This window comes from Rutidosis leptorrhynchoides, chromosome 4 (genome assembly GCF_046630445.1).
Source record: "Rutidosis leptorrhynchoides isolate AG116_Rl617_1_P2 chromosome 4, CSIRO_AGI_Rlap_v1, whole genome shotgun sequence".
Classification (NCBI taxonomy): Eukaryota; Viridiplantae; Streptophyta; class Magnoliopsida; order Asterales; family Asteraceae; genus Rutidosis; species Rutidosis leptorrhynchoides.
The window spans coordinates 475,338,574-475,355,158 of NC_092336.1; the positions used below are offsets into that span (position 1 = coordinate 475,338,574).

At 32.2% G+C, this 16,585-nt stretch overlaps 1 long non-coding RNA gene across 3 annotated transcripts; it reads left to right on the forward strand.

Moving 5' to 3' along the window:
• Window positions 1–2,941: 2,941 nt before the first annotated feature.
• Window positions 2,942–7,379, forward strand: LOC139844529 (uncharacterized). 3 transcript variants are annotated; one of them, XR_011757995.1, is made up of 4 exons: window positions 2,942–2,974; window positions 3,519–3,642; window positions 3,920–3,998; window positions 4,173–7,379. It is a non-coding gene; the product is annotated as an uncharacterized lncRNA (long non-coding RNA). The 3 variants fall into 3 exon arrangements; XR_011757996.1 differs by lacking the exon at window positions 2,942–2,974 and having other exon boundaries at window positions 3,266–3,642; window positions 4,173–6,473; window positions 7,029–7,379; XR_011757994.1 differs by lacking the exon at window positions 2,942–2,974 and having other exon boundaries at window positions 3,266–3,642.
• The last annotated feature ends 9,206 nt before the right edge of the window (window positions 7,380–16,585 follow it).

Sequence of the window (16,585 nt, forward strand, 5' to 3'; positions counted from 1 at the left end):
TATGTTTGGCGAATTGGGTTTCATCACAGTCGGTGTGATACGTCTTTATTTATCTATCGCCAAGGGCCTCACACCACTTATCTACTTCTATATGTTAATGACATTATATTGACTGTTTCATCTACAGGTTTACTTCAACGGATCATTACATCCCTTCACTGGGAATTCTCCATGACGGATCTTGGGCCACTGGACTATTTTCTGGGTATCTCAGCTACTCGTACCAGCACAAGGTTATTCTTGTCTCAGAAACAGTATGCTACAAGGATTCTTGATCTTGCAGATATGACCACATGTCACCCATGTCAGACCCCGGTTGGGCCAGGGGCCAAGCTTACTACTCATGGTCCTCCTGTGAAGGACCCGAAATTATATCACAGTCTTGCCGGCACACTACAGTGTTTGACGTTCACACGACCAGATATTTCATATGCTATCCAAAAAATTTGTCTTTTATGCATGATCCTCGTGAGCAGCACCTTAACGCGCTCAAAAGGATTCTTTGATACATTCAGGGTACTACTCCCTCAGCTGGCATCTCTATGCATCCTCACTCACCTCATTAGTTGCCTACTCTGACGCAGAATCGGTTGGCTTCCCTACCACCCGACGTTCTACATCCATCTACTGTGTGTTTCTAGGCAACAATCTTCTCTCCTGGTCATGCAAGCGGCAACTCACACCATCATGGTCCAGTGCTGAAGCAGAGTATCGTGGTCGTGGCAGAGACATGCTAAATTCGTAATCTCCTTTGCGAGTTGCACTGTCCTCTTACTTCAGCTACTCTCGTTTGTTGCGACAACGTAAGCTCTGTCTACCTTTCGTCCAATCCAGTTCAACATCAACACACTAAGCACATTGAGATCGATATCCATTTTGTCAGAGACTTAGTTGCCAAGGGACAGGTCCGTGTGTGCTTCATGTACCATCTAGATAGCTGTTTGCGGTCATCTTCACCAAAGGTCTTCCGTACGCTCTATTTGACGAGTTCAGATTCGGTTTGAGCGTCCGAAGCACTCCCGCTCCAACTGATGGGGGATGTTAGCCCATTAGACTTATTGATCTTAGGTTCATTTATTGTAAGACCTTGAGCCCATTATCTAGAATACTCTTATTGTTACTGTATATTCTAGTGCCATGTAATAGAGATCAATTCAAATAATATGAAATATCCAATCATAATTAATTGTAATAATAACATACTCTCTCCGTCCTACTACAAGTGTTTCATGTTGACTTTAAAAAAAAAAAAGTTGTTAGACTTTTTAAAATCTTTCTTTCTCATATTTGATTATAAATATTTTTATTTAATATTTGATGAAAATTATATGAATGAAAACACATTAAAACTCAATTCATTCATATAATTTTTATCAAATATTACATAAAATAAATAAAAATATTTACAATCAAAATTAACAATTAAAAACTTTAAAAAGTCAATATAGGACACTTAGTGGGAAGGAGGGTACTAAAAAAACAAATAATGTAATTAAAATACACTTCGGGTGTTACAATATCTGTTAATAGCTATTCGATTACATAGATAATACAAGTACACGGCTAGCTTACGGCGGGTTTTTTTTTTTATAAATTAGCATGTCACGGAGCAGCTGTATTGAATAATGAAGATTTTTGTTTAAATAAAGTAGTATGGGCTATGCCCCATCTCCAAACAAATTTGGCTACGCTATGCAAACTTTTAGAAAGTTCTCCTACGCTCCAAAGCAGCCAATGCCTAACCTTTTGTTATCGAGTTCTGTAAAGAAAAAAAAAAGGTGAGAAAAGAGTACGAAAGAAATGAGATCTCAATTTCAGAATAAAGGTGGAAAAAAAATTACCATGTACTATAATATCATGTAGTTTTATAATCATAGCTTCAAGAACTACTTAAGAAAATAGTTACTCGTATTAATTTTGACATTGTAAGTTTGAGTTTTATTATGGACAAAAAGAGTGTATGTTTTTTGTTAGAAAAAAAAAATAATAATGTTACAAAAAGTTTAGTAAGGTAATTATTAGCTAGTAGAGGTTGTTAGAGCATTGAGAGTGGTGGCCCAGATCAATTACTATGTCACGGGTGACATGGTGTCCGGAAAAGTGGAGAGTGTGTAGGAGTGCGAGGTGTGTCAATTTTTTATTTTATTAATTTTACAGAAATTATATTATTCAGTTAATTAAAATAATTATAATTATAAAAATTATAATAAACTTAAAACTTCATTTAATAATTAAAAAGGATTACATTTTCTAAAAAAATATTAAAGATGATTACAATTCCTAGAAATAAAATTAAAGGCGATTACATTTCTTAGAAATATAAATAGATAAAATAATCAAACGTCCGGATGGTTCGTAACTCGAAGCGTCACGTCTCAGCGTGGCTAGAATTACTGCTTTCTTCATTTGGACTACCAACTTGTCTTCTTCATCCGGTCCTTCAGTCGAGATCGTGAGAATTTTTAAATCAAAATAATGTGTCATTGTTGATTCAAAAGTTTGGTGAGAACTTTTGTAACATCTTATCCCTGGGCCTAGAAGTAAGTTTACTATTTTGCTTTTGATTATATTCGTTATTTAAATTAATGAAATTTCAAGTTTATAATTCTATTAATTAAGTTGGTTAGTCGGATTCGCTTGTGACAAGGGTCACAAAATATATTTGGTTGACCTCCTTTGACCTCGTTTAGTTTATGTAAATGAGTGCATAGAAATTCAGATTTTAGTTAAATACTCGTGTGTTGTGAGGAGTGAGATTTAACCCATTAAATAGAAAATAAATATTCATGTATCCAGATCTTTCTCACTTTTTCCTCTCAATTGACGATCTCACACACACACACCTATTTCTTTCACTCTCTTCAAGAACACTCATTTTCTATTAAGAAGATTCATGCATACCCCTTACATTAGGAGGAATTGATTCAAATAGCTAGCATTTTAGGAATCCGTACGTCAAGAGCAATCCATCAAGGTAAGATTTGATCCCTTTTATACTTGTCTTTGGATTATGAAATAAGGGATCTTGTTCTAAATGAGATTTTGGTAAACTTTAGCTTAGATCATGGTGTTTATTAACACCAATGGATGTAAGTAATAGTAGCATTGCTTATTTAATCTCAACCATCAGATTATTATTTAAAAAACAAATCTAACCATTAATAGAGTATCTATTCTATCTATCTATCTATCTATAACTTGTAATAATTCGTATAGATATGACACGTGACATCACTACCTCCTCCCTACCCCCTTTTCCAAACTATTGCCCACATTCTGACATCTGTCCCAATCCCATTCGTCCGTTTTTGAAACCAATCCACAAAAACCGTCTCTTTCTCTTACTCTTTCTCTCAAACCCTAACTATCCACAATTATAAAAAATCAAAAGCAAATACACTCTAAATCTCGAAACATGTTCAAAATCGTAAAGCACACCATGATCGGCTTGATATTATCGCTTGATTCAGTCCATCTGCTACGCCCTTAATACATCAATTGATTAAATGTCTCAACAGATGGTTATATGAATTCCAATTAATCAGATGCGTTTGGCATAACAAAAAATGAAGCACCATTAGAGGGTTTCAGCATCTCTGTTCGATCACAAACTTCATTCATCAATCTTGCCAAAGAAAATATGTAAGTAAACATACGTTTTTAATATCATTATATTCACAAAGTTATTGATGAAATCACTTTGTGTTTTGTTGTGGATTCACAATATTAGGGATTTTGTTCAGATGAATTTTCTGATTTTTTTTTTGTCTGATCCATAAATAGAATTGCTACACCATATAAATTCATTATGTTAAAACACGTTTGTGTTTATGTAAATTCATTATCACTGAATGTTGTGTGCTATTAATCAATAAAATTCATTCGTCTGAAGTGTGAGATGCTATATTGAATGTTGCAGATGATCTATTATGGCTAGACTTTGATAAATTACAGCTCAACGTTATAAAAGGAGGGTTTCGAGATTCAGGAATGGACAAGTGATTTTTTAATTATGAAATTCCATAAAATCAAACTGCGATTATCTTTAATTATGAAATTCCTTTCTATGCATTAGTTGATTTCTACCATGCTGTCATTTTTTAATTTATGAATATTTTTTATTTTTATAATTTTTATTTACCTTTTAAAATGATTATTGCGTTATTGTGCAGACTTGCAGTTTTGTATGGTGCCAGCAACTCTAATGGAAGAGTATGGCTATGTTTGTACAAGTGCATTCAACAAATTATGAAATTTTGTGAATAAGACTTCAATTATGGTTTTGACGCTTTCCCTATATTCCATGTTGTTTACTCTCCTTTACTAACAAAGATAAATGTGATGATAACACCGTACACAATGGGTCATCAACTATATATGTCTCTGATGATCTAAGTAAACCAACTTAGATCTTAATGAGGGTTTAGATAGACCCATCAAGTCTTCTTTTGTCCCTTTTCTAACAATGTTTGATGAAAACACCGGTGCACTGTTCTTTTGCACTGTTTCCGATTGCTCTGTTATGTTTTAGAGTTTGTTATCATTAATTATTGACTTAAATGGTAATTACTAAATTGTTGCTTCATCGTAGAAGAATTTAGTTTATTTACGATTACTTAATGTATTTGAGTTTCAATATGTGTGACTTTTTTGGGTTGAGTGCAGTGTTTACTACCCGATAACCCATCGTCGTGGGAAAAAATGAACAGACATGGTCATACATCTACGTTGGCGCTTTGATGAGTTCAAAATGTCTATCACTATGGTAACACTGGTATGGTCTACATTTATACATTCATTATGTAGGTTTTTGTACCTTTTTATTTCATTTGATATTGAGTGAGTGGCTGTAGTCTCCTCCCAAGTGTCTATAATTATTGGTGTGCGCCATGGGCACAATTTTGAGTGAGTGGTTGTAGGACTTTTGGATGACTCCTACTTTTTCAAGTTTATTCAAGTGAAACAAGATACCATCATATCCAAATGTATCCAAATGGGCTAAAAGTATATAGCATGTATGTTTGTATGGGTTGGAGCGGGTTGTGTTGATTACAATTGGATATCCTGTTTCTTAATCGTATAGATGATAAAAGGTGTTGCTATGATTACAAAGGCCATATTTTGACAATAATGTATTATTTTAAATGATAAGATTTGATCAAATTTGTGTATATCTCAAGCTTTTGACCCAACCTGTCATATTTATTAAAACCAAAATTTCGATATTGTACACAGAACCATTTGAAAGCCTCATCACACTTATACATGTAATTGTTGGTTACTCACAAGAAGATATTGATTAAAAACACATATGCTGCATAAGAGTTTACGATATAAGTTGACATGTTGAAGGTTTGTATACTTAAAAAAGTCATAACTGATCTTTTGATTATTTATATGTTTGTGGATATGCTACAATGTCTATGTATATGTTTATGCTTTTGACTATGTATATGTTTATAGATATGAGTAGCTATATTTGTTGGTATTTGTTTATGTTAGTTTATGCATCACATGTTCATGTTTCAAATGCACTGCTACTGTTTTCCTTTAATCCTCACGGAATGCATACTGTTAGTTTGTACAGGTTATTAGCGATAGTTGATGGGCTATCTTGGCCCAAATGTACACAAATGTATATGTACCTGTTCTTTTAATTTAATCCAATTGCTGCTTTTCTAAAAAAAATATATGATATTATTAAACCCATTTGTAATTGGTTGTAATCAAGATCAGTGAATGATACAGATTTAGGTTTGTCTAGGGATATAATTGAAGTTTGTGTTAAGGATTTTTAGTTGTATGCTATAAATTTGCATGCATTTGAAATGGTGTTAAGATTCGGTACAGAAGACATACAAAAACCTAAGTGAGTTTCCTGAAGTACTGAAAATTTGGTCAGCCAAATGTTTCTTCGTCAAATTTAGAATACGTATCAACACATCTACGACATCAATTTAGGGTTTTTAATTTATTTCTCGTCATACAATGTCAAAAAGTCTTTGCTGCTTAACTGTCGATTATTTGAATGATTTCATATCCAAACGTTGACTAAGGTAATTTTCAGTAAATAATCTTTGTGTATGAATCAGTATTTTCATTGTAAAGCTAATCACATGAAAATTTTGGATCTTTTGGTCTATATAGAGATGGCATGATAGGCACTCAGATTTAGTGGCTATTATAAATATGATATTTAATTCCCAATGGCAATTGCAGCGTCATATGGTAGGTGTCACGGTCATTACATCTGGTGGTTCATTCATTTAATAATCAACATTCATGAGTTATGCGAAAACCACAAGAAAATGGAAGGCATTAGTTGCATTTAAAATCAATATGACATTCAACTTACACGATCAGCGATCTGACATTATGCAAATCATATTTTATGAATATGAAACATCATGCTATACGATCTGACACTATGAAAATTGTCATCTACAAAGAAGTCTTACGACGTATTTGATCGGGTACGGCCTTTTCTTTTCAATTATAGTATTCATTCATATTTTTGATCAAATGATACAATTTCAAGTCACTTGATATAAAGTACCATTATGACAATGGTTGTGAATGTCGTACAAAAGAAGCTATAATGAGCTCCTCAGATTTGGGGGCTCAAAATTATTTAATATGAAGTATCAGTATGACATAGGTTGACATGTGGTCTAATTGTAGTGGGTCATGAAAGATGGGACAACTTATTTTAGGTTTTTTTGATGTGGGTGTTCGAATTGTAGATGAAATTGTTTGCATTTGTTTTGTGTTGATCTGGTTAGAATGGGTATGATGTATTGTGTTGGGCAGGTTTAGCTTCTTCCTTTCTCGTGTATTGATTGGTTATTATTAATATAATCATTATCATTATATTTGCGATAAATAAAAGATGGGTGGTCAAAAGGACAAACTAAGGATTTAAAGCAGGTGTTTGTCTTAGCAAATTTTTTGGGTTATATTAGTTGTAAACTCAAGCTACCCTTATTATTAATTGAATTATTAGTTGTAAAGTTGTTTGTTTGATACAGGATGAGCATGGCCGAGTATGCGTTATTTCACCTGAAACTCTCTTACCTCAGCTTTGTTGAGGCCTACATTTACGACAAGAAAGGAGATCCAACAAAAAGAGGTGACCTACTGGCTGTTGCGCTGTCTCTATTTTTAGTTTTTAGTGATTTTGTTATCTTTGCAGCGGATTACACATAAAAACATGTGAGCTGCAAAATTACTAATATCTTATGTTTTCCGACTCTGTTGTGGCATACCTTTATCACAATGATGCCCACAAATACTATGTCATTAGCCTCATTCTCGGATGATATATATATTTGGGAACCAATGATTCATGTATTTATGAATATTTGAGCACATAATACCAAATGCCCAAAATTACAATTGATAATATTATCCATATGCTCAAATAGCTACACCCTGTTTACTTTTCAAATTGTCCAAAAGACGTTCAAATGCTTACTTATTGTATAACACGCATACAATCTGTAACAACATTAATGTATTAGTATACTAATTTTTTAAGCCACCGTGCAACGCACGGGATCTTAAAGCTAGTTATCTAATATTTCATTAGTTCCTCACATCTAAAAGATCTCACTATTCTTGCAACTCTATTAATTTTTCTTTTTTTTTTCTTTTTGAGATGCAACCAAAATTTTATTAATATAACGCAAGGTAGAGCTTAATATAAGCAACTACCCAAGTTCTCGACGATTACAATCACACAAGATGCCAAGATGACAACAAATATGTACAATTACACACAATTTATGATGAAATACTACAGGGATTATGTAACCAACTATTCCAATCGATAGCTTTCTCCTCGCATCTTCTCGCAACCCATTCAAAGCTTTTGACCTGAATTTCGCGGCACGTTCCAACATTTTTTTAAAACCTTCTCATTACTGCAACTCTATTAAATTTTTTTTTTGAAAAGCAACCAAAATTTTATTAATATAACGCAAGGTAAAGCTCAATATAAATAACGACCCAAGTTCTCCATGATTACAATCACATAAGATGCCAGGATGACAACAAATATGTACAATTACACACAATTTATAATGAAACATTACAAGGATCTACTATTATTATTACGTTATCCTACTACTACTTGGAGTATATAATATCATTACTGCAACTTTTTTATTTTTATTATTATTATTATTATTATTATTATATTATTATTATTATTATTATTATTATTATTATTATTATTATTATTATTATCACAAAAAATGATGAATAGTAACTAGGGGCATTTTCATCCTTTTATCTTTTTTTTTTAAATTCTAATTAAATTTCACTACACCAACAAAGACCCCCACACTTGTTTCAAATATTCAAATCGACCCCCTAAACAGGGGGTAAAGTGTCAAATAACCATTTTCATAAAAAATCTTAAATAAACTCCACCCAAATATTCAACGGGTCATATCTTCACGGGTTAAATTTTTTCGACACCATCGTTAAACTCGAAATAATTTTAGGAACACAATTTCACTAACTATACGCAAAATGGACGTTTTTTAAAAAACGCTAAATATTTGGGGTGCTTTTCATACACGTTAATTTTGCGTTAAATTCTTAAAAGTCGATAATTACATAGCTAAACGCGAAGATGGACATATATTGTTAATTTAAAATAACATTTAAATCTTTCACGGGTTATACCTTTTAGTTCGACTCGAGTTGCGCTTTAACGACATCATTCTTTTTAACCATGAAATAATTTTATAAACTAAACGCAATAAAATACATTGAAAACCGAACCCCCAGCGCGAAGCGAGGGTCCAACAACTAGTTATTACTACTTACTATTATTATTATTAATAGGAATATCAAATATCTAATCTAAATAATTCTAATCAAACAATTACACGGAGTATATAATATCAAATTCCATACTACTATTACTATTATATCAAACAAGAAATTTACACCGATGGTTGAAGAAGGGGTTGGAAATAGTTCAGTTAACTTGGATGAAGATGTTGAGGCCCCAAACAAAGAAATGTATGGTCATGATACAATACCCCGTCCACCGGGTAAACCGAGAAAGTCAAGGAAAAAGTCAAGTGATTCTACACCATCGGGATCTTCACGTGAGTCGTTGCATTTGTCGATCAAGGAAAATCATGATGAGGTCGCGGACCGGAATAAAAAAGTATTATGAATCAAAGCAAGTTGAAGTGAAAATGAGGATGCTAGCAATTGATATGACTGAGGAAGACAAGAAGATCATCGAGAAGCAGAAGGCGTTGATCAGACGCAACGCGTTGAAGAGGTTCGAGGAGGTCCAAGAGTTGTCTACGGGCACGGACGATGAGTAGTTTATTCGTATGTGTGTTTATTTGAATAAGCGTACTCGTAGTGTTTTTTAATTTGTATTTTAAGAATGTACGTTTTTTTATTAATGAATTATGTTTGTTTGATGTTTATTATTATTTGAGTATTTTTAACAATTAAATACAATATTTAAAAATCAATTAAAAAATTAAATAAAAAAATGAACATTGAAATTGACACTGAAATGGACACTGTAGACACATCCACCTTACACACTATCAATCAATTTCAGTGTCAAAAATTGACAATGAAATTGACACTGAAAAATAGACACGGACACCTCATGCTCTAACAGTTCTCATTTAAATAAAATAAAAAAACCAAATTTTATATTTAATATACCACATACCTTATTGGGAGTGCCCGTCGCCGGCTATATCGTAAGCAATATGGGGAAGCTTCATAACCCCATTTCATCAAGTCCAAAAGTTTAAATATAACCCTCTTTTTATCCAAAAAAAAATCACTAAAATTAGTGATTCATTTAATTATTTTTATGTTTTAAATAACAAAATTAGCTAGCAATAATACTTGGTTAGGTGGTAACAACGGAGGTGTTGGTGGTAGCAGCGGAGACGACGGCGGCGGTAGTAGCAGCGATGTTGGTTGTACCAGACACGGAGTTGTATGCTTGTAGCAGCGGTGACGTTGTTACCGGCGGTGGATGTGTTGTTCTCCGCGTAACTTTAGTTTGGTTGGATTATGGAAACTCAAAAATATAATAAAATAAGAGGATGATAGGATGAGGATTCAGAAAGAAAGATGGAGAAAGGAATGGGGAATTTGGGAAAGAGGTGGGAAAAAGAATATAGATATATATGAAGCATCAAATAAGAAACCCTAGAATTAGGAGATGAAGAAGGTGGAAGACATCGCTAGAAACATCCACAACGTCGGTGGTGAATCAGTGGTGAACAAATGAAAGCATGAGGTAATAAATATCTAGAATGTGAAAAGATCGTAATAACCTTTAGGATTAAATTAATCAAGTGAGTAGTAAATTTATACTTTCTATTGATATATATTTAACAAGCAGGTGGTCAACCGCGCGTTGCGGCGGCCACCTTGAAAGGCATTCATGCGCAATATATCGCATTGTTGTTTGCCACATATGTGCTACAAATGTGAGACATCTATCAAAAGTATCAAAACATTAAAAAAAAAAAAAAAAAAAAAAAAAAACTTATAAATTCTGCTATAAACAACTCGTAAAAGGATGTGAATCGGATTTAATAGATATGGCCACCTACCTTCCTTTCTATTACTACAAAACCACAACAAAAGTATAATCATACGAAATATCCCAGTCATCAATGCATATGTCGACGTACATAAAGTTCCTGAACTTTTAAAAAGCGCAAGCTATGATCATGAATAGAAAACAGTATGAGATGATCTTCAAACAGAATAAAACAGTCAATAAAGAGGAAAATATAGAATATAACGAACCTGAATTCGCTAATTTCTATGATTCGCTAATTTCTATGATTGCCAAGTTGTAATAAGAACAACATAAGCGCTTTTAGAATCATAATTCTACGTAACCGGATAAAATATACAAACATTTTGAAATTCCATATACCTGAATGTTGATGTAATCTTCTGTATCATGAATATGTTCACGCAACTGCATAATTTGATGGTGGTTAAGATACTCTCTAAATGTGTAAATAGTTTACACAAATTTGTATAGATATATCTAATATTTCATGCATCCAATCCCTCATTATAAAAAATTGTTGCTGCAAAATGGAGTCTTGTGATTAAAGATCATTTTATACTACCAATACTTGTGCATAGTTTACTACCAATACTTATGCATAGTTGACAATGGGTATAGCGATAATCAATGGTTAAAACTATGTCAAAGGGGAAATATTGTAATTATATAGAGGTGCATCAAAAAACAAAATTATTGAGTTAACTCTGGAAATTAGTTATATTAGTATGAATATATATCAAGACCCACCCAACCAATGATAATTACATATATGCACAAAACAGTTGCCTAACACATATTTATAACCCATATCCCCTGCAAGTCTATACCATAAATAATGTAAGCATCTTCGCTCATGAACAAACCAGTTTTTCTACAGCAACAACTAAACGTAAAACAGCCCCTACATTTATTTTATACATCAGAAATTAATTAAATAGAATAAATTGACAACAAACAAAAAAGACCTAACAAATGATAGTTAGCACAATAAGTAGTTAAATAACCTAATATGATGAAAATCAACAACTAATACAAAAGAGATATCGACTTATGAGAACACTTGCAACAACAATTTAAGTAGTTATCGACAAATTTCACAATCCATTTAAGGTACTAATAATTAGATGTTAGATACATGTATATACAAACACAATAACAATCAGTTAGCTTGAAGAAGCGAAAACAACAACACAGATTTGAAGCTCATATATAACTTTCAACAAAACCTGAAAAAAGGAAACACGAAGTGGGCTATAACTATTTGTATACATAAAGGTATAGATATTTAGCAAATACCAAAAAAGAGCAGCTACAGCATGTTGAATTCCACAAATACAGTAGTTTCACTTAACAGGAGGTGCAACATAGTAAATGATATCAAATTGAACAATGATAAATGGAAGGCGTCTGGTTGCTAAAACCTCACAAAAATTGCTAAAAGCTCACAAAAAAGACGACAAAAGGACGCATAACTATGTGTCCTCGAGGTTAGTGGCAAGTCCTTGTCAAATGGTTATGTTAACAGGTCCAATTGACCATAAAGAAAAAACATTTTCGATTAGTTACAGTAATCTCACCACTAACGTCTTTCAAATACATATGATTCTTTTTCTTATTGTTAACACTAATCTCACCACTAACCTCATAATCATAATCATAATCATAATCATAATCATAATCATAATCATAATCATAATCATAATCATAATCATCATTATCAGAATCAAATGACTTAGTATCAGTATTCTTAAGTGAAGGATCCTGATTTCTAACCTTAATTAACGCATGAAAAAACTCCAGATCATGCTTACTTGAATAAATAACAATATCTTCTTCATCTTCAATTGATTCATCATCATCATCATCATCTGAATCAATTACGCCTTTGTTTTTTTAGCTCCTCGAACCGATGTAAATCTTCGCATTTCATTATCGCCGGAACCGACGACTGAATCGGAGTCGCCGTCAGCGAGTAGGTTCGGTAGCATAGTGCCAATAACTGAGAGTGAGGGTTAGGGTTTTAGGGGGGTTAATTAAGCGATGTATTAACCTATACTCTTCGTTCCCAAATTGTACCAATTTAATTTAACAATTTGATGGTGAATTGGAGAAGGTGAGAAAATCGCCCAAAACAAATGTCGAGAAAGTTCTGGTGAGGCGAATGGGGAAGAAACAGTATGCAAGCAACAAAGATCTAAGGGGTTAAATGACGAAATTACCCTTTTTGAATATACTGTACTCCTACTAAATAACTCCATACTACTATTACTATTACTATACTATCAAATTGAAATTGAATATACTCCTACTATTACGTATATTCTACTATTATTTAAATTAGCAAATATAATTAAATTATATTAGGTTATTAAATAATTAAAATAATTATTAATTATGAACAAACTCAGATTAAACTAAAATTCACTTGCGTATTATTATTAGTTATTAGATAATTAACTTATATTTTTTTTTTAACGACGAATTTACATCAGCGGATCATTTATTTCAACGACCCTCATTATTTGCACCCACACACGCTAGAAGGAAACTCATACCCGGGTTGCTTGGCAACTAATCGCGGGACCTGAGTTGCTTGGTGAAACGACCTGTCCATATTACTATAAACACAGTACGTTATTCATTGGTCCCATAGCGAGGTATTTGACCTCTATATGATACATTTTAGAAAATATTGCATTCGTTTCATGAAAAGCACACCATTATTATACATAATGTATGTTTTAAACAAGTGGGCGATTATTTAAGAAATAATCCCCATGATACATCGGTTTCCAAATACTGCACACGTGACATAACAGTCGAATATAATACATGACAAAGGTTTTATTGAATGCAACACTTCATTTAAACAAAAGCATGAGACTCCATGCACAGCTTGCTCAGATAATGCAACAGCGGAAGACTTTCTTAAGGACCTGAGAATAAACATGCTTAAACAGTCAACACAAAGGTTGGTAAGATATATAGGTTTAAAGCTATCATCGATATAAATATAGACCACAAGATTTCATAGTTATAAACATTTCAATAAAGATATTCTATAAGTTGTTGAGCGCTTCGGTAACCATACTTAACCATTAATGTGGCATATTCCCTTTATTATGAAATCTCCCTACACTGTACCAAGTGTAGTAAAAACAAAGTACTATGCAACCGTTTACAATACTAGAGCGACTAGCCCGGTTGGGGTTGTCAAACCCGATAGATCTATCAATATGATTCGCGCTTACTGTAGTGACCCGAACTTTTCCATGTTTATTTATATTAAATGAAATTGATATTTACATGATTAAGTGTTTTCAACATATTAAGCAATCAAACTTGTTAAGACTTGATTAATTGAAATAGGTTTCATATAGACAATTGACCACCCAAGTTGACCGGCGATTCACGAACGTTAAAACTTGTAAAAACTATATGATGACATATATATGGATATATATATATATATATATATATATATATATATATATATATATATATATATATATATATATATATATATATATATAGTTAACATGATATTATGATAAGTATGTATCTCATTAAGTATATTAACAATGAACTGCATATGTAAAAACAAGACTACTAACTTAAGGATTTCGAAACGAGACATACATGTAACGATTATCGTTGTAAAACAATTTGAATGTATATATATCATATTAAGATATATTAATACATCATAATATCATGATAATGTAATGATTTAATATCTCATTAGATATAATAATCAATGAGTTAACAACATTTAACAAGATCGTTAACTTAAAGGTTTCAAAACAACATTTACATGTAACGACTAACGATGACTTAACGACTCAGTTAAAATGTATATACATGTAGTGTTTTAATATGTATTCATACACTTTTGAAAGACTTCAAGACACTTATCAAAGTACTTCTACTTAACAAAAATGCTTACAATTACATCCTCATTCATTTTCATCAACAATTCTACTCGTATGCACCCGTATTCGTACTCGTACAATACCCAGCTTCTAAATGTATTTACTATTGGTATATACACTTCAATGATCAGCTCTTAGCAGCCCATGTGAGTCACCTAACCATTTGGGAACCATCATTTAACATCTAGCATGAAATATCTCACAAAATTACAAACTAATGGAGCCTATATGGAACCCCTAATTCACGTGAACTAGAGTGCTCACAAACACATTTTCATTTCAATTTTCTTGAATTAAATTACTCTCTCTCAAGTGTTCTTCCTTTGTTCTAAGTGCTCTTCATCATCTTCAACAAAATCTAGCTCAATCTAGTTCATAAATCCATACATAATCCAAGTTATAAAACAACTACTCAAGAACACACCAACAACACTTCCAAATTTGCTAGCTTACTTCCAATCTTGCAAATCCACTTTGAGTGATCATCCAACCTCAAGAAATCTTTCTTATTTACAGTAAGATATCTTTCTAATATAAGGTAATACTCATATTCAAACTTTGATTCAATTTCTATAACTTTAACAATCTTATTTCGAGTAGAAATCTTACTTGAACTTGTTTTCGTGTCATGATTTTGCTTCAAGAACTTTCAAGCCATCCAAGGATCCTTTGAAGCTAGATCTATTTTTCTCATTTCCAGTAGGTTTATCCACAAAACCTGAGGTAGTAATGATGTTCATAACATCATTCGATTCATATATATAAAACTACCTTATTCGAAGGTTTAAACTTGTAATCAATAGAACATAGTTTAGTTAATTCTAAACTTGTTCACAAATAAAAGTTAATCATTCTAACTTGACTTTTAAAATCAACTAAACACATGTTCTATATCTATATGATATGCTAACTTAATGATTTAAAACCTGAAAACACGAAAAACACCGTAAAACCGGATATACGCCATCGTAGTAACACCGCGGGCTGTTTTGGGTTAGTTAATTAAAAACTATGATAAACTTTGATTTAAAAGTTGTTCTTCTAGGAAAATGATTTTTCTTATGAACATGAAACTATATCCAAAAATCATGGTTAAACTCAAAGTGAAAGTATGTTTTCCAAAATGGTCATCTAGACGTCGTTTTTTCGACTGAAATGACTACCTTTACAAAAACGACTTGTAACCTGTATTTTCGACTATAAAATTATACTTTTTTCTGTTTAGATTCATAAACTTAAGTTCAATATGAAACCATAGCAACTTGAATCACTCAAAACGGATTTAAAACGAAGAAGTTATGGGTAAAACAAGATTGGATATTTTTGCTTGTTGTAACTACGTGAAAATTGCTAACAAATCTATATTAATCATATCCTAGCTAACTCATATTGTATTATACATGTATTCTAATATATTATGTAATCTTGGGATACCATAGACACGTATGCAAATGTTTTGACATATCATATCGACCCATGTATATATATTATTTGGAACAACCATTGACACTCTATATGCAGTAATATTGGAGTTAGCTATACAGGGTTGAGGTTGATTCCAAAAATATATATACTTTGAGTTGTGATCTAGCCTGAGACATGTATACACTGGGTCGTAGATTGATTCAAGATAATATATATATATATCGATTTATTTCTGTACATCTAACTGTGGACAACTAGTTGTAGGTTACTAACGAGGACATCTGACTTAATAAACTTAAAACAGTAAAACGTATTAAAAATGTTGTAAATATATTTTGAACATACTTTGATATATATGTACATATTTGTTATAGGTTCGTGAATCGACCAGTGGCCAAGTCTTACTTCCCGACGAAGTAAAAATATGTGAAAGTGAGTTATAGTCCCATTTTTAAAATCTAATATTTTTGGGATGAGAATACATGCAGTTTTATAAATGTTTTACGAAATAGACACAAGTAATTGAAACTACATTATATGGGTGAATGATCGAAGTCGAATATGCCCCTTTTGCCTGGTAACCTAAGAATTAGTAAACCGATCTACTAATTGACGCGAATCCTAAAGATAGATCTATTGG